Source organism: Gossypium hirsutum, chromosome D11, assembly GCF_007990345.1.
Source record: "Gossypium hirsutum isolate 1008001.06 chromosome D11, Gossypium_hirsutum_v2.1, whole genome shotgun sequence".
Lineage (NCBI taxonomy): Eukaryota > Viridiplantae > Streptophyta > Magnoliopsida > Malvales > Malvaceae > Gossypium > Gossypium hirsutum.
Window position 1 is genome coordinate 29876602 of NC_053447.1, and position 26283 is coordinate 29902884.

The following is a 26283-nucleotide window of genomic DNA, read 5'->3' on the forward strand; positions in this document are numbered from 1 at the left end:
CATTTCATCCAGAGTATGCCACAAAGACTGTCTTTGCAAGGTTCGCCACAAGGGCTTTTCTTTCATATTTCACCACAAGGGCTTTTCTTTCATATTTTTCCACAAAGGCTTTCTTTTCATATTTCGCCACAAAAGTTTTTCTTTCATGTTTTATCACAAAGAATTTTCTTTCATATTTTGCTACAAAGGTTTTCCTTTCATATTTCACCATAAAGGTTTTTCTTTCATATTTCACCACAAAGGATTTTCTTTCAAGATTTTCCACAAAGACTTTTCTTTCATGTTTAGCAACAAAAGCTTTTCTTTCATGGTTTTCCACAAAGGCTTTTCTTTTATTTTTCTCCACAAAGGTTTTTATTTCCTGTCATGTTTACGATATGGATTTGTCTAAACTCACATCATGTGAGGCTTGTCCATCATCGTCCTAGGACACGCAGAGAACCCCATTAGGTAATCATTGTCCTTTAGTTCCTTTCAGAAGGTGTCATGGCCATGGGCTTTTCCTTTAGATTTCGTGTTTAAAACTCATTCGTAACATTTACCATCATTAAAAACCTAGATAATCCTTATATAAAGCCTTACTTCTTCATCTTACTATTCATGCACTTATTCAAACTTAATCTTTCATAACTTTAACATACGGAGTCACAATATTTAAATTGACATGGAATAGTCACTAACAGAGATCCCGATTTGTAACTCAAACTTAGAGAGAAAGTAATACTTTAGTTTTTTCTTAAGATTTAGATAGCAGTGCTTCTTAAAGAAGGAAGAAGAAAACTCCCTCTTTCTTTAACTTGATTATCCATTAATGTAATCTAAGTCCTTATTGGAACTTGATAAATTTCACATCCCTACTAAATTATTTTTCCAAAGGTTTACCACTTTCCAAGAAACTTAATTGAGTACCCCTTATTTTAACTATCCAGACGTATATTCAGTTGGCCCCAAACCAACTTACCTTGCAACTCAACTTGTACAGTACTACAGGCAAGAAGGGCGTAAATCCCCTCCCCAGCATGAACTCAAACCACAAACCTTTTTATTTATGACACCCTACTCCAATCAACATAGGAATTTTGAGATTACACTACCATTAACTTACACACTTAAGGGATACGCCCACTCTAAGCCAAAAGATGTTCATGGGAAAATATCCCTCTGCCAATTAAACTATTTCAGGCTACACGCCAAACCTTGTACTCGCCAAAACCGAGGTGCTACAAGAAAAACTTACGGTGTGACAATACTCTCAAGCAAGCATCCCTCTAAACCTATTTTCAATATCAAGTCTCAATGAACCTTGAAGCAGACTGCATTGTTTCAAGATTAAGGTGTCGCTTGATAAATTTAAAAATTAAGTTCTAGATTTAAATTATATAATGTGTTTGCCATATTTGTTAAAACTAAGTACAAAATGTAATTAGATTGTTTGATAAATGTAATTCTTAAAATTTTAAACGTGAAATATTTAAAGGATCTATAAAATAAAAATAATTGAAAAAAATTATACATTAACTGATAAGTTACTCCTTATCTACTTATTATTTTCCACACTTTTTCATTGAAAAACTCTATCATTTATTTTTTATTACGAATTATCAAACATGCTTAAAAATTAAGTACCAAAAATATTAATTTTTAGTTAATTTAATTTTTTCAATGAATTAAATCAAACAAGACCCTAATTCGAATAAGCCTTGAATCGAAGCTTTTTTGAAAAAAGAAACAAAAGATTTTGATTTGTCTCCAATTTTTCAAGTAATTTCGTTATAACATTTGTATGTTACAATCGTACATGTAAAATTTTCAATATGTTTTACATGTAAGATTTTGATCAATAATAGTCTTTTTTATATGTATTTGATGGTTATATTTTTAAGTGTTGTTTTGTAAATTGAACAATTAAGTGTTGAATTTTTATTACTAAATTTATAACTGTTGAATTTATATTAGAAAATTGTTTGGTAATTTGGTAAAATATAAGTATTGCATATAATTATGTTTTTTTATAAAAGTAAAAATTAATTTTTAAAAATATTTATTTATTTCTTAATTTTAATATTAATATATTATTTTATATTATTTTAGATAAATTTGAATAGATTTTAAATATGGTAATTTGAATATTTTTTAAAGATAATTTATTTTAAATTTTTAATGAAATAAAATCAACTTAATATTTTTTTTACTATATGTGATTGTTGGTGTATGGGGATAAAAAGAATTTACGAGAAATTAACAAAGGCTTTAAGGCGTGCATCAATGCCATTTTCTTTAAGGTTATATTCGTTCCCACCTATATTTTGGAGTGCAAAAGAGTTACTAACAAATGAACCTCGAGAATACAATGAAACCCAATGGCTGTCAACATCTTGCACTGACAGAAAAATTCCACTAAGCATTGAGCAGAGTTGTAACACCCTTACCCGACTTGATAGCCAAGTCTGGGTTTGAGGTGTCATAACTAAACCGATTTGATCTAACATTAAGCTTAAGTCAAAAATTTTCCAAAAGACTTTTCTGAATTTATTTCGAATAATTATTATAACAGGACCTTAATCTAAACGTAATTGACTAACATAAAGATTTAATCTCTAAAGTAACTACTTAGTTACAACAAATCTAATCCCCGAGGCAAAGCCTCTGCAAGTACCCTTTTATGTGCATGATGTTCCTTGGTCTAACATGGTCTGGCTTGGTCCCTTCTCGAGTTTCCTATCCCATAAATCCTGCAAACATAGGCCAAAACTTCTGTAAGCTCAAATGAACTTAGTGAGTTTCTTTACTACTACATGTATGAATATGATTATTCCTCTTCATGCTGAGGTATTAACCTAAAAGAAAATAAAATACTCTAACTCCCTGATTTACTTAGACATTCGCGCTTCATCTATAGTGCTGGACTCCTATTCGACTTTCACATTTCTTTATTGGCAGATTGATCGCAAAACTATCATTACTTGGTCGAGTTTTCAACTATTCAACTAATTTTGGTGGATTCTAGATGATATATCATCCTTGCAAATTCTCACTTTTCCTTGCACATATTACATTTTGTTCCCCTTCTTCACACTTCCTATCATGAACATCCTTTTTATCTTTATCCTGACTCAGAAACATATCACAGTTTTGGCAAAATAACTAACATTCTTCTCATCAGGCTTATTAGAAAAGGGTCACGCCACACTGGCAGTCTTAACCTTATTTCATCCATTCTACTTCTACCATACACTCGAGTTGAAATATTGTTTAGGTTACCCCGTAGTAAACTTTCCTAACTATGATAGCTTGCTTTTAAGGTGCACCAAATTCATCTGTACTGGACCATTTTGGTTTACTAATTCTAGTAGACTATTAACCGTTTGAGTTTACATTCTTCCTTATATGATAGTTCCCTATGGAACTAACTATAAAGAGGATACTCTTGCACTAGGTTTTCCTCAAAGAGGAATAGTCTTGACAGACATATCTGTCACTTGGATTAACCTTCTTAGTGTCTCTACTTGTTAATGGGTTCTAACTAACCCCTCTTTACCAAATAGTCTATCCAAGGTACTTATGATTGAACCTCTAACTTAATGGAGGATCCTTATTTGCAATCCTTAGATAAATCTTTTTTCGTTTTTCTATACAGCAGGCGCTACAGACACATCATTTCCCATGTCTGATTCTTATTGGGTTACCACCCATATGCCCTACAAGCTTCCATGATTACTATTTTGGGGACTATTTTGTAACACCCCAACACCCGGCCTAGAAGTTTAGACCGAATTTCAAAGGTCACATTGGTCACCGAAGTGATCGTGGGGAATTTTAATTTAACAACCTGAAAAAAATATTACAGTATTTAAAACAGAATTTACAATCCAAAATCGTTTGCATAAAAATTCAAATTTACAGAAAATACTTTATTAAGTAGTTTAAAAAAATGTGACGCTTCCAAGACCTCCAACATGCCGAGTCCAATTTCAGAATAGGTAAATACATAAAAAGGGAAACTGAGAGGGGTGAGCTATACGAGCTCAGTGTGAGTTCGAAAACGATTAACAACAGATTTACAGAAGAGAACTCCAGAGCAGGTCAATAGAAAAACATACTTACAGAGATACGTAGAAACGGAAAGCGAACTCGGAACCAAAGTCCCAACAGAACGTAACAACTCAAGCACTCAAAGTCCCACACAGACGCTCTGTCACAAGTGTTATTCAGTCAGACAAACTACAGTTAGAAAATCTTACACCCAAAACACTCGAATAGATGTGTATGAATGCAGTCAAGTAATACAAACCCACCCATCCAGCCAAATCACCTCTCCGTCCTCTGATCACACCCCCGATCACACCCCAAAAGAGCTATTTAAGCTCATCCAACCAAACACACAACAAAAGACCTCGAAAGGCCCATCCAACCCTACACACCATGTATGTGGACTGAGCCACTCAGATACTAATACACAGCAGAGCTGGCGTATATGTAGTGCAGTGCAATGTAGTAATCCATTGTACAGACATATTGCAGTTTAAACTACCAGATCAGATAATAATATGCAACAAAGTTGACGTATATGCAGTACAGTGCGGTAAACTACTGTACAGATAAGTTGCAGTTAAACTACCAGATCAAATCAGAATCAACCTTCCTTCTCTTCACAACCAAACCCCAAAATTTTATGCAAATGTATGTATGCAGACAGGCGTACATAATCAAAATACAAAATTTCCAGAAAGACATTCAAACATAGAAACTCACATCCAGTCAATCAATTACAGAATTCTCGTGCAGTCACAGAATGCACACCACACACACCAATCACTCAGAACCAGAAGTACGTACAACCATTTACCTGGATTCAGAATCAATGGCATAGTAACCTCAAGTAACAATCAAACAATTTGTTTAAATAAAGGAACATCTATATAAAACACACCAGTCTAGGCCGAATTAAAGTCCTAATCACCATTGTTAAGACTTAGCTAGGAGCCGAAACACACAGAATCACAATTAAGCTTTAATTTGACACAGGACAAAATCTGGCTAGGTCGGCCCACACGACCGTGTGCTCTGGCCATGTGGAAAATCCTATGCCATGTGGGGGTCAACACGTCCATGTGGATGGGGCACACGCCCGTGTGACCTAAGGACATGGCCATGTGATCTAATCGTGTAACTCTCTGTGTATTTGTGCTAAAATAGAGTACAGGGTAGACACGGCTGTGTAAGGGTCTCACACGCCCGTGTGCCCACCAGACATGACCATGTATCCAAAACACATGCTTGTGTGAGATCCCTAAATCCCTAAATTAGCCACACAGTCGTATGGCACCAAATCACTAAATCTCTAATTCCTAAACACACACACACACCCGTGTGCCCAGGGGACACAGCCGTGTAAAAATCGACTATTTTCCCCAAATCAGCCACACGACCGTGTGGCCAGGCCGTGTGGCACCCAAATTAGCCCGAAACCTTAAATCCCAATTGCACACAACCGTGTAAATCGCCCATGTGGGGTCACATGCCCATGTGGTCACGAAACCACACTGAAATCTACTAAAAGTTTCATTTTTCGATCACTAAAACTACCCTCTAATCAAAGTATTTCAGAAAACACCATAATAAACTGAATTCATGCTATTTAAAACCAATACAAACCCCCAATTGCTCAACTATCAAATCACACAAAAAGGGTTGCCAAATTTCAAAACAATTCAATACCGATTTATACCATTCAGAACACACTCATTTTGTTGAATTACCCAAAATCAATTCAGTACTTCAATAACAAAAAGGAAAAGTTCAAAACCCACACCTTAATTCGTGATCAAAATGCCCAAAACGATCGATGCCTCAAACCCGTCAATTTTGAAGCCCCTGTCAACAAAATTGCTAAACAAAGCAAAAAAAAATGGAGTAGAAGCCAAGGAACAAAGTTCCAATTGACAGAGAGAGAATGAAGGAAAAAAAAAACAAGAACGTGATAAAGGAAATGTGGGAAAAGAAAAAGAATGTGCAACTCTTTTTGGGAATTTCCATTTTTAAAAAAATTAAAATTAAAATAAATAGATATTTTAGAAACTTAAAAAAAAACAAATCTGAAATAAAATTACCCCCTCAAACACACACGAGGATTCGAACCTAGAACCTAGAGGCAAACTAACACACAACCAACCACTAGACCAGTAGGCCCATTTTGACACTAAAATGCGAAAACAAACTCAAATGCCTGATCTTGCCACTGACCCTACCTATAAATTTTAAAACTTCTAACCCCCAAAATCGAGGCGTTACATATTCTCTTTTCTATTACTTTTGCTTTATTCGACGGATTCTTCAAAATTGGCTTGCTAACTATCACTCACTAACACTTGCATTTTCTTCTAACATTTTTTTTCCATATACGTAATTTTCCTAATTACCATCTTGGTGATCTAACCCGCGTTTAATCTCCCGACAGACTACCCCGTGTTTAATATCTCGACAGACGTCATATGTTGCCATAACCGAGCTATGGTCTTACTCAGTTTAACCTCATGATTAAAGTTCTGGTGGACTCTTTATATTGTCATAGTCGAGCTATGGTCTTACACATTTTACCCCAGGTTTAATGTTCTGGCAGACTCTATTGGTTTCCTTAGTCGAGTTATGGTCTTACACCTAAAACCTCTTTGAGGTGTCGCCTCGAAGGACCTTACTATTGTCACAGTGTCGCCCCATAGAGACTACTGACCGCTGTCACGATGTTTCTCTGTGGAACCTAATAATAATTGTGACGATATTCTAGTGAGCTAGTCGATAACATTTCATTGCACATCTAACCTAGATGCTCAAATATCCCAGTGTCCCCTCCGCAAGACTCAAAGCTTCACTCATCACAATTTGCACCCAGCAACACCAAATTACAAAATCTAACAGAAATTCCATTCCTCTATTTCGCTACTTTTAACCTTAATGCTCGAACACTGTAGTGTCCCCTCTACAAGGCCTAAAGCTTCGCTCATCACAATTTGCACCCAGCAATTTCAGATGACGGTATACAAAAACACCATTTCAAAAATCCTAACTTCGTCTAACCTGTCAATAATTTCACCTTCGTATCCCACCGTTATAATCATGCAATAAATGCATTTCATTTACATGTTATCATATACTACACTATCTTTTTAAACATGGAATCATAACTATTTCATGCATTTTGAACTACATTGGCTTATACCCATATACCAAAACAATCTTATATATGCTTAGCATTCACAATCAGCGGAGATCATACATCATCACAAAACTCAACGTAAAATCATGCCAGCCACACAACATCCTAGGAATAGAGTACAGAAACTCACTTGATGCTTCTTTGCTTCGTTAGCTTAGCTTTTCCGAACGCTAGAGCTTTCATTCCCCTATCAACTAAGCTTGACAACCAAAGTCATAGAATAAATTTAGCAATTTCAGCTTAAAAACTCAGTTTCTAGAAACATGAAGAACCCTTTAAAGGTTCTAAAACTTCATAACTTTATTTCTTAATCTTACTAACACCGAAGGACTTAGAACTTACCAGTTCATCGGATTCTCTACTTTTACAACTCAAATCTCTTGATCACTACTCCATGCAAAGATCCCCTTAATTATCTCTTCTTCAAAGAAACCAAAGAAGAAGATGAAGAAGAAATAAAATAAAACAGAACTGAGAAGAACTCACCTTAAGAATTCATTTCTCAGTTATTTATAGCCCTTTTATGCATCGGTTATCATCGCTATAAAAATCATCCATTGGTAATCATTTTGTCTCTCACTAGCGAACCAGTTGGTTCTCATCCAACCGAACCAGAATTGGAACTTAACTATGTCTAAATCAACCACTAAGCTTTCTTGATTTTACAGTAGAAGTCGCCAACTTACGGTTTCTTTCAATTTATCCCTCAATTATTCCTAAATTCCAAACTTAAAGAAAATCGGGTGTGACAGGAGCATAGCAAGAGTATCAATTTCTATAAATAACTTTTGAAGTAATTCTTTATAGAACAATCTAGAAATATTAGAAGATGGAGGAGAATAGAAAGAAACTTTTGATGTGTTTTTGGTATACCAAACAAAATGAAATTTGACTCTTAATTATAGTTCTCATGTCTCTTCATAGAGATATAACTATCCAAATGTATAGTCACGTCTTTTAACAACAAATATAATTATTCAATAGATATCTACTTGACTAATTATGATTCTTTATTAATGATTAAGTGACATAACTTTTGGTAATAAGAAACATAACTCATTACTATAAATAGTAGCAACTTTTGATTAATAACCAAGTGACATAACTTTTGGATAACTTGTAACCTTTCAATTATAACTATTGGAACATTTATAAATATTTTAAAAATATTCCAATAGTGATAAGTAGCTACCTACCTATTTATTTTATTCTAAAATTTTTAAAAAACTTAATATTAAATAAAAAATAAAGTAATTATCAAACAACGTGCGTTGCATACTATGATACATCGGATTAAATAAATATAAATGATATAGATTTATTCCTCTGAAAGTGATATAATGGTAACAATCAGCTTTAAGTAATAAAAGAAGAACCTGAAATTGAGTTATTTTCCCTTAGCGTGGATATATTGTTCCATGAAAGAGGCATGGACTGGACGTGAGATCCGGGGAAGTGTAGAAAGTTGCCATGTGGCATACGGCATGGGTTTTATTGTTTGCCGTTTGTAGATGGGAGGAGTAGTTTAGGAAGAAATGGGATGGTTTATATAAAACAAATAATATGGCATATAGAATCTAAAGGTTTGCCTTGCTCAATTTCTTTGTTTACTCTTGGAATCCTAGGTATGATTTTCTCTTATTACTAAAAATGGACCCAATTTTGGGTTTAATATAAAAATAAACGTAAGTAAATTATTAATAACCTAAAAGGTATTCTTTTCTTTCAGATGTAAGTCAAATTATTAATTAATAACCTAAACTCTAAACTTATCTAACAATGATATTGATGGTGAAGTTGGAGTGTAACAAAGTTTAAGCTTCTACTTGATCTAGGACAACTTGAAACGTTGTTGTATTTCAGCTAGGAATACTCGAGGTTTGAATTGAGCAAGGTGAGTAAGCTGCTGATTTGCTTTGGAAGAATCATTGTATAGTTCTCAATTGAACAAAACAAACTAAGATGGATATCCGATTGGGCCTTTGGAAGTAAAAACTTCAATAAATTCAACAAACCATTTTAATCAACTCTCTTCACCAACCCTCCCACCAACAATCTTGAGTTGAAACAACTTTTAAAAAACTAAACAAACTCTAAATGATATTTTTATTGAATCCGACTATCTTCCTTTATTAGCCAAACTTCTAATGAAATAAAAAGGCTCTTAGTAAACTTAAATCTCCTAAATTTTTATTTTAAAAACAACTTGCTTCACATTCTTAACAATTAATGAATTAATTAAAATTTATAATCCTTAACTCCCGTAATAATCAACTCTGCGCTTTTCTAAAACAATCATAATTTAAGTTATTGAATTTGAAATAATGCGATTCAAAATAACATAACTCAACATTAATATCAAGTCTCAACCTAAAAATGGTTGGATCCTATTCAAATATACATCGCAATAAACTAATCTTTTAAATTAAAAAATTAACAATTCAAGTGAATTCGATTCAATAAATTTCACCCAAAGTAAATGATATAAAAATGCCACCCTTAAATTTAGGTTATATGTCTTAAGTTTTTCTTTTAAAAAAAAACTATTTAGGTTGGAGTTTAATTCTTCTATTTTATATAATTATTTTTTAAAAAAATATTAATAATAGGTTTGAATCTCAGCAATTAATTTGCATATCTTAGGCCTAAACTCATTTTTTTTCTTATCGTAACATAATCATTTTTCTATATCTAATTTTGGGTGGGGAGGCTATGGGGTTGCTAGGAACAACTTTCAATTTCATAGCTCACAATCCTTTTTGTGTTTTAACTTGATATATGGGTTGGATCATGGACAATTTGTCATTCGAATTAGATAATAAAAAATATTTTATATTTATTTGTAAATAATATTGATATAAATGTAAAAAATATTGCTAATAAAAAAATTTAAAAAATTTATTCCCAATCTTAATATTTGAATAATTTTGAAATTTAAGTTAAAATTTACAGTTATTTAAACTTAATTGGTGTGTGAAATTCCTTTATGTAAGTATACATGCCGAATCAAATAATAAAATGATAAAAAAAAATATATTGTTCCCACGAGGAGAAAATTCTAAATTGTTAATCATCAATTATTTAATTTTATCTTATCTGAACAAAAAATTTTAATTTTAATTGTTACTAAAATTAAACTAAAAAAGTTATGAAAATTCTATTAAACTAAAATAATGAAAATCTATAAGTTTCTCAATCAATTTTAATGATCTTGGAACTTTAACTTCATATATTCCAGTTAATTAATTATCTCTCGCTCAATTGTTCAATCTATGTAATTACTAACCTAGGATTCAATGGCATTAACCAAACCTTTCTAGTATCTAAGTTATTCCCCCACCCCCAGTAGCTATATTCCTATGCTACGTAAGTTTGGCGAAGTCACTACAATCAGACCTATAAGATTGATTAGGGCATCAAGTATATTCCTATCCTAACCGCAAATTAATTCATTTGTCGATGCTTCTAAAGTTAATCCTAATCTATTCAGTCAAAATCTAAACCTTAATTTCCTCTTCCAAGACAAATCAAGATTATCAAATTAATGTAACTTGGTGATCAGTCAAGCAAATTAAATAAGCATAGGACTGAATAAATAATTAACACAAATTGAAGCAATTAAAGAGAACATAATAATTAACTAAGAAATATGATTCATTATCGTTCCAAGAAAACAAAGTTTAGTTCATGTTGATTTGAGAAAACAATACAAGAAGAGATTCAAAAAAAGACTTATATGATAAAAACTAGAAAGAAATAATCTAGACAGAAAAATAATTATCGAATAGATGTTGAGCGCTCCGAATCTCTTTTTTTTCTTCTCTTTACAAGCTCTAAGTTCCCCTTGGTGTGAGAGAATTGTTTCTTAGCCTCCAAGTTGATTCTTTTTCTCTTGAGTCACCCCTTATTTTTAGGGTTTTAATCGCTCTGCACCACCGAAGACAATTGGGGTGGAGCGGATTGCTTGCTATTTGAAAATTCTGAATTGAAGGTTGTGCTCCAACGAACTGAAATCCGATAGAGTGGAAGACTTCTCTTCACTACTTTTTTTACTCTATACTTCAAACATTTCATTCTTATTCGAAACCTACAATGTAGAGATGAAAATAATAAGTAAATCTGAACTAACTCTAAAAATGATAAAATAAAATCAAATAAAATATAATTAATCCAAAAAAAACTATAAAATGGACTAAAAACTAACTTAAATGTTAAAATTATCTCCTAAAATATTATAAAAATTATACTAAAACAACTCTAAATATAAGAGTTATACCAATCAAATAGTATTTTTTTATTTAACTTATAATTAGTTTTAAGCTTTTTATGATGTAAAATAAATATTTCACATTTAATTTTTTTTTTAAAATACTATGTAACATTTATTGATTATTTTTTATTTACTTGAAAAATTAATTTTTTAAGAAAAAATATTTATGAAGAAAACTTTGAAACTTCACCAAATAATGCTCAAATGCTATAAAGCAAAGTCCATTATTTATAAAAATAAAGTCTAAAAATCTAAAATCCAAAATTAATATGAAAAATCAAGAACCAAATTGAGCCGAATTATTATGAACATTTTGAAAAATTTTAAAAAATTAACTAAACTGAATCGAGCTCACTAATAATAAGAAAAACTTATCAGGGCCTAACCCAAAAGAACAAGGTCTCAAGCGAGAAAAATCATTTCAAAACGGAAAAAAATAAATCGAATTTCAAGTTAATCAAATTGATTAACTCAACTTAATCAGTTTTTCTAATCAAATCGAATAAGCCTTTCGGTTTTTCATATTTGAGTCAAGTTGAAGTTTATAACATGAACAATTATAATAATTTTAATAACAAATTAGTATAAATATCTTTTGGATCCTTGTAAAATTTGAAAATGAGCGAATTGACCCCTCTTAAAAATTATAAAAAATTCACAATAATCTTTGAACAAAACAATGCCCCTAAATGTTTCAATGAATGCAATGATGTTGACAAGTATAATAGTAGCTGAATCAAATAAAATAAGCTCACATAAGTGTTCAAATATAAACCAAAATAATAAATTCAAATAAATATAAACCCCATCACAAGATATCGACACTTCATTAATATTTCATATTTGGACAAGCTATTAACTTGTAATTGATATCTTGTTGCCATAATCAAACATTAACAATAATAATATGTTAAACAATAAATCTTTATTTGGGTCGATTTATTACTTACATGTAAAATCGAATAATCGTCACATGTTTATTACCATAATTGCACATATAATTTTATTAAATATCAACCTTCCTTTAGGTGATAAATGCTAACATAGCTTAAGTTACATGTACACAACTTCTTATATTTTAAAATAAAATAATTTCAACAACATAAAACACTTTTGCAATTTATTGTCTCAACTAAGTTAATTTAAAAAATATATAAACATATAAAAAATCAAATTTAATAAATCCCTAATAGTCAAAAGTCAAAAAAATAAAGTTGAATCATATTTAAAAAATAACAATAAATAATATTTACTTGAATCATGCAATTAAAATTTGAATTCAACAAATCATACAACAGTACACCAAAACATAAAACCAATTATTATGAAATTTATAAAATAATGAGAAAGAAATCTCACAGAACTCGAATGTCCCAGAATTAGTGCGCACATCTATATATGCATTCAACCGTATATAATCCGATTCTCATTGTGAAACTGTATATGGAAATATACATTGAAGCGATCTCACAAGATTTGAATTATATTAAATCCAAAAAGAAACTATCTAACTTTAAATTAGGGTTACGAACTTGCTTGGACTTAAATACTAGAAAACATGAATTTAACCTTGCATCTTGGGTTTAAAACAGCAACCAGACCCGCATGATACAAACAGTGACGTTGCGTCTCGAACGAATGGCACTGTAGCTAAAGATGGTGATGAAATTTGGACGATCATTGATGCCCTATTGATGCTTGGATTAGCTTGAGAGGTTTGTAAATCAGCAGGACTTGTACACATGGAAGACGATAACATTAGATGAAACAAGAGTTCAGTGAAGTTAGTAGCAATTTCATAATATATAATTAACTTTGCCCAGGTTAAAATCCTACTCTCCTACAAAATTTAGGGCAAATCTCTCTCTACATGTAAGCCAAAACCAAAGAAATTGATGACCCAATTTCCATGTACACAGCAGGAACCTAAGACCAGTTATTATATTGAGGCAAATTCTTGGGGTAGCTTCCTACTGCAGAATCCATCTTGTAAGCACTCTCATCTTTTGTTTGAGCAATTTCTTCAGCTTCTGAGCTAACATCATCTCTCATTTCCTCTTCATTTTCATCCTTTGATGAGGCCATTACACCATCTTCAACCTCATCTGAAGCATCCTCTTCATTCACAAAACTCCATCCAGGTAAGTTTTCCTGCTTCTCTGATCAAACAGCCATTGTCATATAAACTTTGAGAGATCGTATTATATATGTTTCTCCGAGGCTCTTCAGTTACAAAACTTGCAGGCCAAGCAAGGGCTTCACTGTTTGTCCCTCCCATGTGCGTATCTGAAATCCCCTTGTCGTTTTTTTTAGGTTGCTGAGCTAAAGAGGAATTGGTCTCGATTCCGCAAATTTGGATGCCAGGACCTTCCGGGTGAGCTTGGTTGTGGAATGCAGGCATAGGCAAATTGCGTCCATTAACACTATTATTTGTTATGGTCTTCTCATTATCTTTCTTGGTACTCGAAATAGAGTGAGCTGTTTTTTCCACCTTGTTTAGAACAACTTTCTCAAAAAAAAGAACTCTAGACTCAGGTTGAACTTTACTTGCTGCAGGCTTTTGACCTCTTGCTTGAGGATGAGACTCATCAGGAGAAGCAGACACATCAACTGAAGCAACTGCCCTCTTAGGTCTGCCCCTCTTTGATGCTGCTCCGGATAAGCCAGTCTGAACAGCTTGAGCAGAAGGCTCATCCGCAGGCGGTTTCAGAGATGCAATTTGACCTTCAAGCTTTAATATTTGACTCTTGTAATCAGCTAATTCTGATTGCAACTGACCAATTACTCTCCATAGCATAACATTCTCAAATGACTGCATATAGAAACAGATAAACCAAAGTGTTACTAACAATGGTTAGAAGCGCAAAAAAAAATACTAAAATAACTGATTAGGTGAGTAAAACACTACTACTTGGGCTTCCCAAAGTTGTTGATGCTTCTGAGAAAGTTTAGCCATTGGGCGAATAATCCCTCTTTGAGAGGACTCTCCAAAGGTTGCTGAACAAGTAGGCATTGGCGGAGGTTCTGAAGAAAAGGAGCCATTATAAGCTCCTGGGAAAGTACAGTTGAAAGATGGATGAACTTGCTGACCATGAGTCCACCAAGAAGAGGGATCCCAAGGACCTGTTCACATGAAAAATCCACCATTACATGGCTCCAAGGTCCTCTATTTAGCAACTTCTTGATTTCCAAATTAGAAACTATGCTACATAAATTGGTAGAATGCACAATTCACTGACTGATCATAGTAGCATCATATATCCATTGATATGTCATAAATCAATTCGCACTAATAGTAATCACACAGTATGATGAGATATGATAAACATAAATCAGAAAGAACTTTGGCTTGCCTTACCAGGAAAACCAGTAACATTCAAAGTACTTGGTTCAAATCCTACCTGGAAAACTTGGGTACGGGCTAAAATGGTAACCGATATTTGGGACCTGATGTTGGCTCCTTGGGGAAGTTCCTCCAATTAGAGGAGACGGTTGCCAACTAGCAGTGAACGGCTGAAATGTAGCAGGCACAGATACTGCAGGGAAATGGTAACTAGGTCGCTGCGGCAGCCAGAAGGGTGAAGTGGATGGGGCTAAATGCACTGTGGGTTGGCCCTGCTGGACAAGATGATTAGGGAAATTGGACTGCAATGGTGCTACTTGCTGTGGTCGGCTTGCAAGAATAGGAGGCGTCTGACTTGATATACAAGGTCTTGGATTCAAGGAAGACTGCTCTGCCGCCTGTTGGGTGGTGTATGGCCATTGTAGAATACGTGAATGTTGATCGTTCAAGGAAGAAAGATTTTCTTGTGAAGAGCTGCCATTTTTGGTAACCTTTGCAGCAAGTGCCTCATTGGGTTGATTTTGTTGTTCCTTGCTCTGTTTATGACGAATTCAGCTCATTAAAATTGGGAAAATAATCAAAGATGCACTCATCACAACCATCCACCAGTTGCAAGCGGAGTGGAAATTGAAATGCAACAATTACAACTGGATTTGTTGACAATGCAAAACTTCTCACTCCATTAAGCTAAATAAAGAAAAAGTGCTCTTATCATCCAAAACAATGAACCCTGGCATAACACATAACAAAACACTCGTTTTCCTTCAACCACAACACATTTGAGAACACCCCGAAAAAAAAATTAAGGCAGGAAAATGAAACCCCAGATTATCAATCAATAAACTTTCAGCTAATACAAAGAACAAACAAAATAAGGCAAACCCATTTAAGAAGAAGAAAAGGGTCACATACCAAGAGATCATTTGATTCAGGCTCTTGATTAGAAGAAGTGGCAATAAGTTTCTTATGCTTCTTCTTCTTCTTTTCCATAGCAGTAAATGACTACTTTTTAGAAACTCAAAAACCTGTGTGTGGATGAATGTGGAAAATCTTAACTCATTACTGCAAAAGGAAGGAGAGAGCGAGAGAGAGGGTCAGAGCAACAAAAGGAGCATGAATATCTTCTTCAGCAGAATAGAGAATGTGAAGGAATTTAATATTATATTATACATTTCTTTTTCCTTGTTCTTGCTGCAGAGTTGCCTTTCTTCTGTCTCTGTTGCAAACCAAAACCAACTACAAAGAAGCGGTCATTTCTCATTATAAATGAAACTAAAGGTTTTCATTTTAAACCTTAAACTTAAGAATTTATTAAATTATTTTAATGTTTAATGTGTTGGTTTTCGAATAAAAATAAATTGCACTAAAACTATCACATCATACATATTTGAAATAGATAATTCTTCAAATATGTTAAAGCTTTAAAATATTAAATCTACCTGTCCATAATTTTCAATTCATTTTAGAGATGGGCAGAAAATGGCAGAGCACGTGTGCACAGTATAAACTGAAGACCTTTAGCATCGATAATCAAAAGCTTTCAAAGTTTGATGCTGATTGATTGCACATATTCTCATGCAAAAATGTTGAAATGAGGAGGCCATTAATCATAACAACAAACACCTTGCTTAAACAATATCGGTTGTAATTGATTAGAAGAAAGGTATACAGATTTTATAGCGCCATTGACAGAAGAGGTGGCAGCTGCTAGATGATAGTAGAAATTTGGTTGAATGGAAAGGAAAGGGAGCAAGAGGTTGGAAAGGAACGTGTTTGACGCATGGAAGACCGCCCCCTCAAATTTGCCATCGGTCAAAACCTGCAATTCTGTTTTGTTTTGTTTCAAGACTTCACTTTGGGTTAAGATGAAATAGAATAGATGCTGAAATTAAAATATACATAGCTTTTTCCGATACCTCCTGCATGCCCTCCTCTAATTATGTACCACCTGCACGTGCATGCGGTCCAAAAAGTGTAAAATGAAATGCATCAAAGGATTCAATGGGCACAAGTGAGGTAAACCTTACCATGCAACATTTCTGACCCATAAGAGAGAAAACCCAGCAACCTAAATCGGCCTAGAATCCAAATGTACCGCCTTTTTTCCAAGATTGGCCCAATCAAACTTTGATCGTAGTCAAAATAGGTGTTCTACCCGAACGTAAATCATTGCCTCTTTTGCAAGATTATTAATAAAGTCTAAAGATCACATGAAATGATATCACTTGCAATACTTTGCAAGATTATTTTATTTTAAAAGCTTTGACTCTTAATTCATAGGCTTTTTCTCCTTTTGTAACTATTACCTTTTAGATTTTTTATTTTATTTTATTATGTTGTTTTTATGTTTATGGTTTTATTTTCAAGATTTAAACTTGTGTTTTTTTAGGAGTGCAACATGTTTTATCCAAGGGAAAATATTAGATTTTTTTAGTGGGACCGAAATTGAATTATAAACTTTTAAAAGTCTAAAATATTAGTTTTATTTTTTTTATTTCATCAATTTTGAAGAGATTAAATAGAATTCTTTTTTATTTTTAAGGGAGGTAAAGTACAATTTTACTAAATATTATCATTTTCATTATTAATAAAGAGACTAAATTGCATAAATTTCAATTTAGGGTCTTACCATTACATTACAACCAACACTTATTGGTTACCTACTACATTTATCGGTGGATGGAGTTATTTATTTGTTTGATTGATTTATATCCTTATTATTATTTAAAAATTTATGACATTATTATCGCGAGTTAATTATATAATTATTTGACACTAATATAATTAGAAAAACGAAAAAGTAAATAAATTTATAAAGGAGAAACGATATATTAAGAGTTATATGCTCCTCTCTTACTTTTTCTCATTACTTTTTTTATCAATAATAAAAATATATTAATTATCTTCTTTTCAAAAAGGAGATAATTAGTTAAATAATTTATTTTTATATTATATTCAATTTCTCCTATGAGTGTGCATAATACTAGTCAATTTGAGCTATGAATAACTTGATTGATGTATGTAAGTTTTTTTGTATAATAATATTAAAGACAGAAGCAAAAGGTTAAGTTGAAAGATGTGGAATCTATAATAATAGATAAAAGGAAGCTAATTCATTGAGTTTATCCCATTTCAAAATATGATGTCCCAAGTATTTGTCGACCCCACAAATTCTTTTTTCCTTGCTCATGCAAATACCAACATATAGCATAATGATATTTTATAAAGGAATTACCTTTTTCCAATCTTTCTACTGAAAAGTTCAAAGTAGGCAGGTTTGAAATACTAAAAGGTAATTATTCAGTGGAGAGTGGACTTGGTTTCAAAGGTTGCTTTTATTGGGGGAGGGCTGGAGGAATATCAAATATAATGTTGGGTACTTATCCCCACAACCCATTACCACTCAATGTTCCAACTTTGTTATTGTTGAAGGCCAACATGGAGCAACTATATATATACACACAACTTTAATGGCACATACTATGTATATCATATTATCAAATTGTAATATACTAAATTTTATAATTACAATTGTAAAATTTTATATAAAGTATTAACTAAGTAAAAATATTATATATTTATCATAATTTTTTTAACACTTAATTGAAAATATATACTTATATTAGAAGTTATAATTTTAAAAAATAACTTACAATTAAATAAAGTTTAAGTGTAAAATATTATACCATTTATATTTTAAATAATTCACATGTAAATGCATATAGAAAAAATAAAATAGAGAAATATTACGTATTAATAAGTAAAATATCATATATTTTAGACCTTTATTACTTTACTTTTTCTTGATCTTTGAGTAAAATATCATGTCTTAGCTTATTTTCATATTTTATTATCATTTTTATTTATTTTTTCTTAGATTTTATATTAGTTAGTAATAAATAATTATTTTAATGTTTTCATGACTTTGATTCGATATACAAGCTTAGGATGCAAGATCGAGGATTATTGGAAGTGAACTGAGCAATTACAAGGAGGGCCGAAAAAGGCCAAGTGAGTTCTAGCCCAAAAACAGTCGCCCTAATGCAGATCACACAACCCTTAGCATGCTAACGCTCGTGCCCCACACTGCCTTGCGCCCTAGTGTCGTGCTACCAAGCTGCAATACGACCGTGCGCAATCTACGACACTAATGCTTACATGTCATGGACTTTCTTGCCATTTTAATTTCAAATTTGAGGTTATTTTGTCCTTTTTCGAGGCCAAAAGCCTAATCCAGCATTGAAAACCTAATTTCGGTCAAACAAACTTTATAGATATGATCTTTTAAGAGAGAATGAAGACTTTTTTTTTGTTAATTTTTAGTTTTTTTTTTTTGCAAACTTATTGTTTTTTTTTACAATTTTCTTTTTATATGTATTTTTAAACACGGTTTTCTAGTCAATGGAATTTTCAAAGTTTGATTCAAATAGCTTTTTTAGATCTAATTGTTCTTCATAATTTCTTTATTCTTTAGTATTTGCATTGTAAGTTTTTTTTTTCTTCATTAAGTGTTCTGTATATATAAAACTCTCAAATGTTTTTCCCTTATTTATTGATGTAAGTTATGTTAATTAAAAACATTATCAATAATGGTTATGATGTAACCAAAATTTTCATGTCTTAATCGATATAAATGATGCTTAAGTTTCTTCAATAACTCATGCATTTATTAAAGATGTTCATGCTTCATGTGACCATCTTGTAGATACATCTATCAATATCATAAAATATTTAAATGGTCTACATGGTGGATGAATGGACCCACATATATCACATTGAATACATTCCATAAATGCATGAGCTTCTATCCTAATCTTTGCTAGTGATGCTCTCGTAATGAATTTCCCTTGAGAACAAGCAACACATAAGAATTTTTTAAATTGAAGAATCTTCCAATCCTTCAATGAATAACCATGTGAATTCTCAATTATTTTTCACATTGTAGATGATCCGAGCTGGTCTGATCAGTCATGCCAAATAATAAATATATTTGGATATGTAAACTTCTTATTTACTACAACATGTGTTTCAATTACATTAATAATTGTATGGTACAATCATGAAGACAAGGCAGATAATTTTTCCAAATACATTTATTTCCAAATACGAGTTTTTTTATATGCATATACTCAATATTTTTCTCATTTGTATTCTCGATATGATTCCATTTCAGCGGATAACTTTAAACCTAAATAATATTTTTCTGAGACTTTGATGAAAATAGTGCATCATCTATAATAAATTTTGTCCATTGGGGTAGTAATATAGTAGTTCTTCAAGAGCCTTCAATTAATTTTGCACGGCTAGATATGGTGTTGGCATTTTCAATTTTAAATGAGAAAAAATATTTTTCTATATGTAAGTGTAATATGTGTGGTAACACTATCTGCGAGATATATGTCTTCATTCTTAATCTTTGATTCAACCAAAGAATTGGAGAAATTTATACTCTTCATTAAAAGAAAACATATAATAAAAGATATTGTAAATACTTTTAAAAAAAAACAAAACATGTTAGAAGCATACTAAAGTCGCACAAAATGAATAACAAGAATTATAGAATCATTAGAGAAATATGAAATATTATTTTATATTTTAAAATTATTTATTTTTAGCCTCGAAGAAATCTTTTACATCAAGATGGATCATATCAACAAGGCCTTTAAAATCATTATCATTATGAGCAAAATTAGTCTTTCCATCATCATTTTGATAAGCCAAATTTGTTTCAATATTATTTTCTTTCTTTTTGATGGCGGCTTGTTAAAACTTTATAAAATGTTCAAGCGTACGACAGGTACGCAACCAATGCCACTCATACCGCATCAGTGGCACAAATTTTGAGTGTCTTTTGAATGATTGCTTTGTGTAACACCCTAAACCCGACTTGATCATTAGGTTCGGGTACCAAGTGTCACAATTAACCTGAATTACTTAACAAATTTTCTATCTGATTATTTACAAATTTAGTCAATATTAAATTATACATCCATTGCTACTATACAATCCTTACTCAATTTCATAGATGTTAACAAATTTCAAATTTCAAAGTTTAAATTTTAATTATATTTTATACCATACAAGTACTAAGTTTTTGCAACCATTCAGCCAGCTTGTTAGGCGCGAACAATTACTACATTAATTATTGAGGCTTAGGACTTTACTACAGATACACCTAATAAATCCCCGAGGTGCGACCTCTAAGAATTCCCTCTTATATGCATGAAACAACTATTACCATCCGTAAGGATTTGACAATGTCTAGCTTGATCCCTTTACACAAACCTCAAGTCATCTATAAACCCTACAAACAAGGCAGTACAACCATAAGTTTAGATGAACTCTGTGAGATTCTGTACAGTAGTGCATCATTAAAACTCTATATTGATAGGGAATAAGAACAAAAGTACGAAATTTGAAACTCCCTGTATATCGTTGGATACCAAATGCCAATATTACGTACATTTCTTAAAAATTTCCCAACCAGTTATTTGCAACCCTAGTCAAATTATATACCCTTATCTGTTACTTAATTTTCATAAGTAATAACAATTTCACATTTTAAACATTGAAATAATTACTATTCCATACATGTACTAGGTGTATGTCACCATTCCATTTAAGAGACTCGAACGGTTATTACAACTTAACAAGACTTATGACTTTGTTGCAGTTATACTCAATAAGTCCCTGATGTGTGACCTCAAAGGGTGCCTCTCTATATGCATGAAACAACTACAACCATTCACACAGGCCTAGCAATGTCTGGCTTGATCCTCTATCACAATCTTCAAGTCAACCATTGACCTTGCAACCATACATTTCCAACGTAAGTTCAAACAAACTTAATGAGATTTCATTCAGTAGTGTCATACAGATTCTCTACTTAATGAGATAAGAAATGAAACACCAAATTTACAACTCTTGGTTTATAGTTGAGAGCACCACAGATTTCTTGGCATGGCCAGCGCCTAGCATTCCTCGTGCTATAGTGGCAGTCTATCAGATAATCCGTCCCAATTGGTGGATTCTTACCATGTTACCCTTACTATGTCTTTCTTACGATTCAGCACGTGTTTGAACCTTCCTTCGAGGTAAAACCCCCTTTCTAATCATTCTTATCGGACATCTTGCTTGAAAGATTTAGCGAATATGCAAACTTCCAATTTGTTACGATTTCGTACTCGCATAATAACCTTTTAAGACTTTCCCCATTTATGGTTATCCTTTCATGACATCCCAAGGTCTCAAACAGTTCCTGACGACTAACTCTTACTCAGGTTTTCCTTGGCGAGCTCATTTGACGTGCTCATGGAACCATTCTATATCACCTTCGACGAGTTCCCTTATTGTCCCGGTAGTCTATGCCTTTCAAGCACTCTTCTCTCATTTATACTTGTGACTTATCACGCTAGTCATGCTACTTTTATGGATTCAGTTCCTGACGTACCTCCCCAATGGCAAACTTCCCCATTAAGATTCCCATGACTTACATCTTGGCAGACTTTTCCACTTTTACCATCCATGCAAATTACCCACGATACCCTAGTGTCATATAGCTATGGCCTTACTCATCTTAACCTCATGTTTAATGTTTTAGAGAACTATCTGTCCTTATGTCTCAACGGACTCTTTTTGTTGCCTTAATCGAGCTAAGGTCTTACACCCTTCTAACCACATATTCCTTTGGTCCTAGCAGACTATTTCTGTGGATGTCATAGAGTCTTTCTCCTATAGTCTTACATTGATTTGTCATCCTGGCATACTATATTATGATTTTATGGAGTCTTTCGTCCATGGTCTTATTCATCATACTTGGCTGTCGCAGCATCTTTCATCTATGGTCTTTTACCACACACCTTATACGTTGTATCATATTTTCATGGCATCTTTCATCCATGATCTTATGCTATATACCTCATACCAAATTTTCATAGCCTCTTTCATCTGTGGTATTACGTTATATACCGCCGTCACGGTGTTGCCCCAATAGCTTGCTGACTGCCATCACGATAATACTTTATGAAACCTAATACCATTCTCGCGGTGTCGCCTCAGAGGATCAGTTGATACAGTATCTCGGTAAATACCTTTCCATAATAATGATTTCCCAAATCCCCCTTCCATTACCTCTTTTACACCACCTAACCTTAATAATTGAACACCAAAGTATCCCTTCCACAAGACACGGAGCTTCGCTCGTGGCGGTATCTAATAGAGTCACTTCCATTTTCCCTTCCTAACTTCATCTGTCCCCTCAACGATTTTCCCCACGATTATCATGAAATACATGAAAATATTATCATACAACATAATAGTATGGAGTACATCAAACCTCTAAATCATACAATGACCATTTCATGCAAACTGACAGGCATTAGGAAATACTTATGTTTCCATGCATACATGTCATACTAACCCAACAGAGATCATACTAGCCATGTTGGATTATAGAATCTTACATTGTTTCCTTATTCATGGTAGCTTAGCTTTTGAAATTCACTATAGCCTCCCTCATTTTCGCAACAATATAATATTCATCTACTTCCAGACTTGGCTTATTACGATGGTAACAATATACAAAGCCTTCTACAGCTACATCTTATTCTTCTTTAGATTGTTTAAAAAAGATGATAAAGATGATACTTGGTTTAGATAAAGAGAAGATGGGTAAACAAAATTATGAAGAATTATGTTTCCAACTTGTCTTATTTATAGTCTATTAGCCCAACCTCCACAGACCATTGCTACTACTCAGTCCTAATTATTGTGTTTTCTTACTATGGAACTAGTCGATTCTAATCTAACTAAACTAGATTTGAGATTTAACTTTCCCTAACCGGCCACTTAAGTTTCTAAGTGTCTTATTAATGCCCGTGAATTTCTACTCCTATTCAATTAGATCCCTGACTTTTCTTCAAGCTCGGGAATTTAGGATAACTAGGTGTGGCATTTGGCAGATACATAAACTCCCAATCCTTGCGAACATGTACTCGCAAGAAAGTCTCGTAAGATTTTTCCACTTTTAAACCTTTTACTAAGACACTTTCAATAGCAGGTAGTTTCCGACAGACTATCTCTTTCTCGGATTTCCCTTGGCAGACTTCTTTAATTGATGGTCCAAAATGGCATCTTAATCCACTCCACCCAATTGGTGAACCTCTCACATGTAGAGCTTATCCACCTACAAGTTGTTTCTCAGCCTTCTTAGCAGAGTCCCAAGCTTATTCCTTGTGTCAGATAGTTGTCGTGTATCAAATCTGGCGGATACTCAATGAGCGATTCATTCTGAAGAAGTTTCTTACTCTTTTTTTCTATCGAGCGATTAACATAACCTTCCTCTATGCTGACAAGTGTCAACAACTAGTTCAGGGATTTGAACAATTTTTGTACCCTTTTCACACAATCTTCTTTTGGATGTTTAGTTACTTAAACCAAGATTTCTAGAGATTTTTTCTTGTTGTTTGAGTTCCTTTTGTAACCCTAAGTCTACTTTCTTAAACTTTCTTCTTTATTCTTACTCCCTTCATCAGAGTTACTAGCCTATCGTGAGCACTCATTACTTTTCAAGTAATCCTCCTCCTTCCTTTTTTGCTTATTCCTACATTATATTGTCATGTTTGGAGTTGTACCAACAGCAAGTGGATAGGCCTAGGGTTCTAATCCTCGAAACCAGAGGGGTCATTCACAAAGTTTCACGATCCTAGATGATGGTGACCCACATTCTCTTAGAACCAATATGCCCTAAGGGATGACATTGTATAGGTGTTCTACCACTCAAGAAGAAATGGTAAACCACTTGATAACCCATGGTATTCGGTTGCCTAATTTAGCATATCACTTTGAATTTTTCATGGAGGAAAGGAGCCTGAATGATTCCAGTAGGGGCCTCATTCTGCCACTGTATTTGTTAGAGGTTGGCCTATACATCCCTTTACATTATTTCTTCTACGGTGTGCTCAAAGAGTATCGGATTGCACTAGGGAAATTGTATAGCTTGTCTTGGTGGACTTTGATGGCGAACTTTCTGCATTGTAGTAGCCGCAACGAACCACCCCTTCTTGGTGTGCTCTAATTCTTTTACCAGTTGAAGGTTATGACTCAGGGGCCTTCCATTGGGATGTCATAATTTAGTGCTCGCTAGGGCCGCGAACCCATACTTAGAGACTAGGCTCCAAACTTTCGTTTGGGCCGTACGAAATTTATTCTAGTAAAACGTAGATTTCCCAACGGTTTCAATTTCCCTACAAGGTGGTCTATTCCTACCAAGTCTACTTGTCGTCAATCCCAACCCTTAAACATAGAAACTGCGACTGAACAACTTGAGAGGTTGAGTCTAGGGCGGACTCTAAAGTTAATGAAGCTCCTTACTGTTAGGAATGTCTTTCATTATTGCTTAGAGGGTAGGAGTCTCAATGGTTGGCATGCATCCAATCGTTATCATGGTGTGAATCCTAGAAAGGTTCAACCCGCTGAATAGTTGTCCCCAGAACTGAAAGAATTCACCTACTTCTCTTCCTCTTCTTCTAGTATTCACAAGCCTACGCTGCATGAAATAACGAGCTTAATTTTTATGTTATTTAAAAAGGGTAGCTTAGCCAATTTGGCCTTCCAAGAAGCTTCTGTCAAATTTGAGGCCAAACAGGCTGAATTCGAAAGGACCCTTCTCTCTAGCAAGAATCCTTTCTCAACTTCGCCAGCCGTATCAAACTTCTATCAAGCAAAATGTCAAGCTCACCAAGTTTTTCTCCCGCCTTGGAGACCAAGTATCAATCTTTAAGGACTAGAATCAGAGAGCTAAAGGATAGGGTTCACTAGTTGGAATCCTACATGCAACAACATTTCGCCAATATGGAGCGCATCTAAAAGGAGAATAATGAGACACTAGTGAGGTACAAGGAGAACACCAAACAGAATATTCAAGATTTCTTGCCCAAGTTAAAGGCTAACCTTTTACTACGCGTTCAGAGTGCTGCAGGGCCCATTGACTTAAGTCAAGTAAACTTTAGTTGCCTATGCCACTTTACCAAAGCTAACATTGAATTTAACGTTTTCAACCCCTCAAGAGTTAGCTAAGAGGAATTTCAGAGAGAGCGGAGGGAATCTTGAAGTCTCTACTATCACCAGGACAGGGAGGCAACCAACCTTGACTTTTTAAAATAGGCTACTCCAAGAGAGAACAAAAAGGCTTTCATACCTTGTATCAACCTTCTAGCTTATAACAAAATTTACCTTTATTTTCTCTCTTTATTTTCTTCTTGTTTTACCTCGCATTTCTTCTTTTAGCCATGGTATGTCCAACATTGGATTCCATAGTTCACAACATAGCATCCACTTTTCATAATACACATTAATCTTATGTAATGACCTGAGTGACTAAGCCATAACCACTGTAAAATATATATAGGGTTGTCTTCTAATATCATAAGTCCAGAGGATCGGCTAAACTGAAGCTCT

General features: G+C 33.4%; 1 pseudogene; it reads right to left on the bottom strand.

Annotated features, from left to right (window-relative positions):
* Positions 1–12795: 12795 nt before the first annotated feature.
* Positions 12796–16132, bottom strand: LOC107913359 (uncharacterized; annotated as a pseudogene).
* Positions 16133–26283: the final 10151 nt, after the last annotated feature.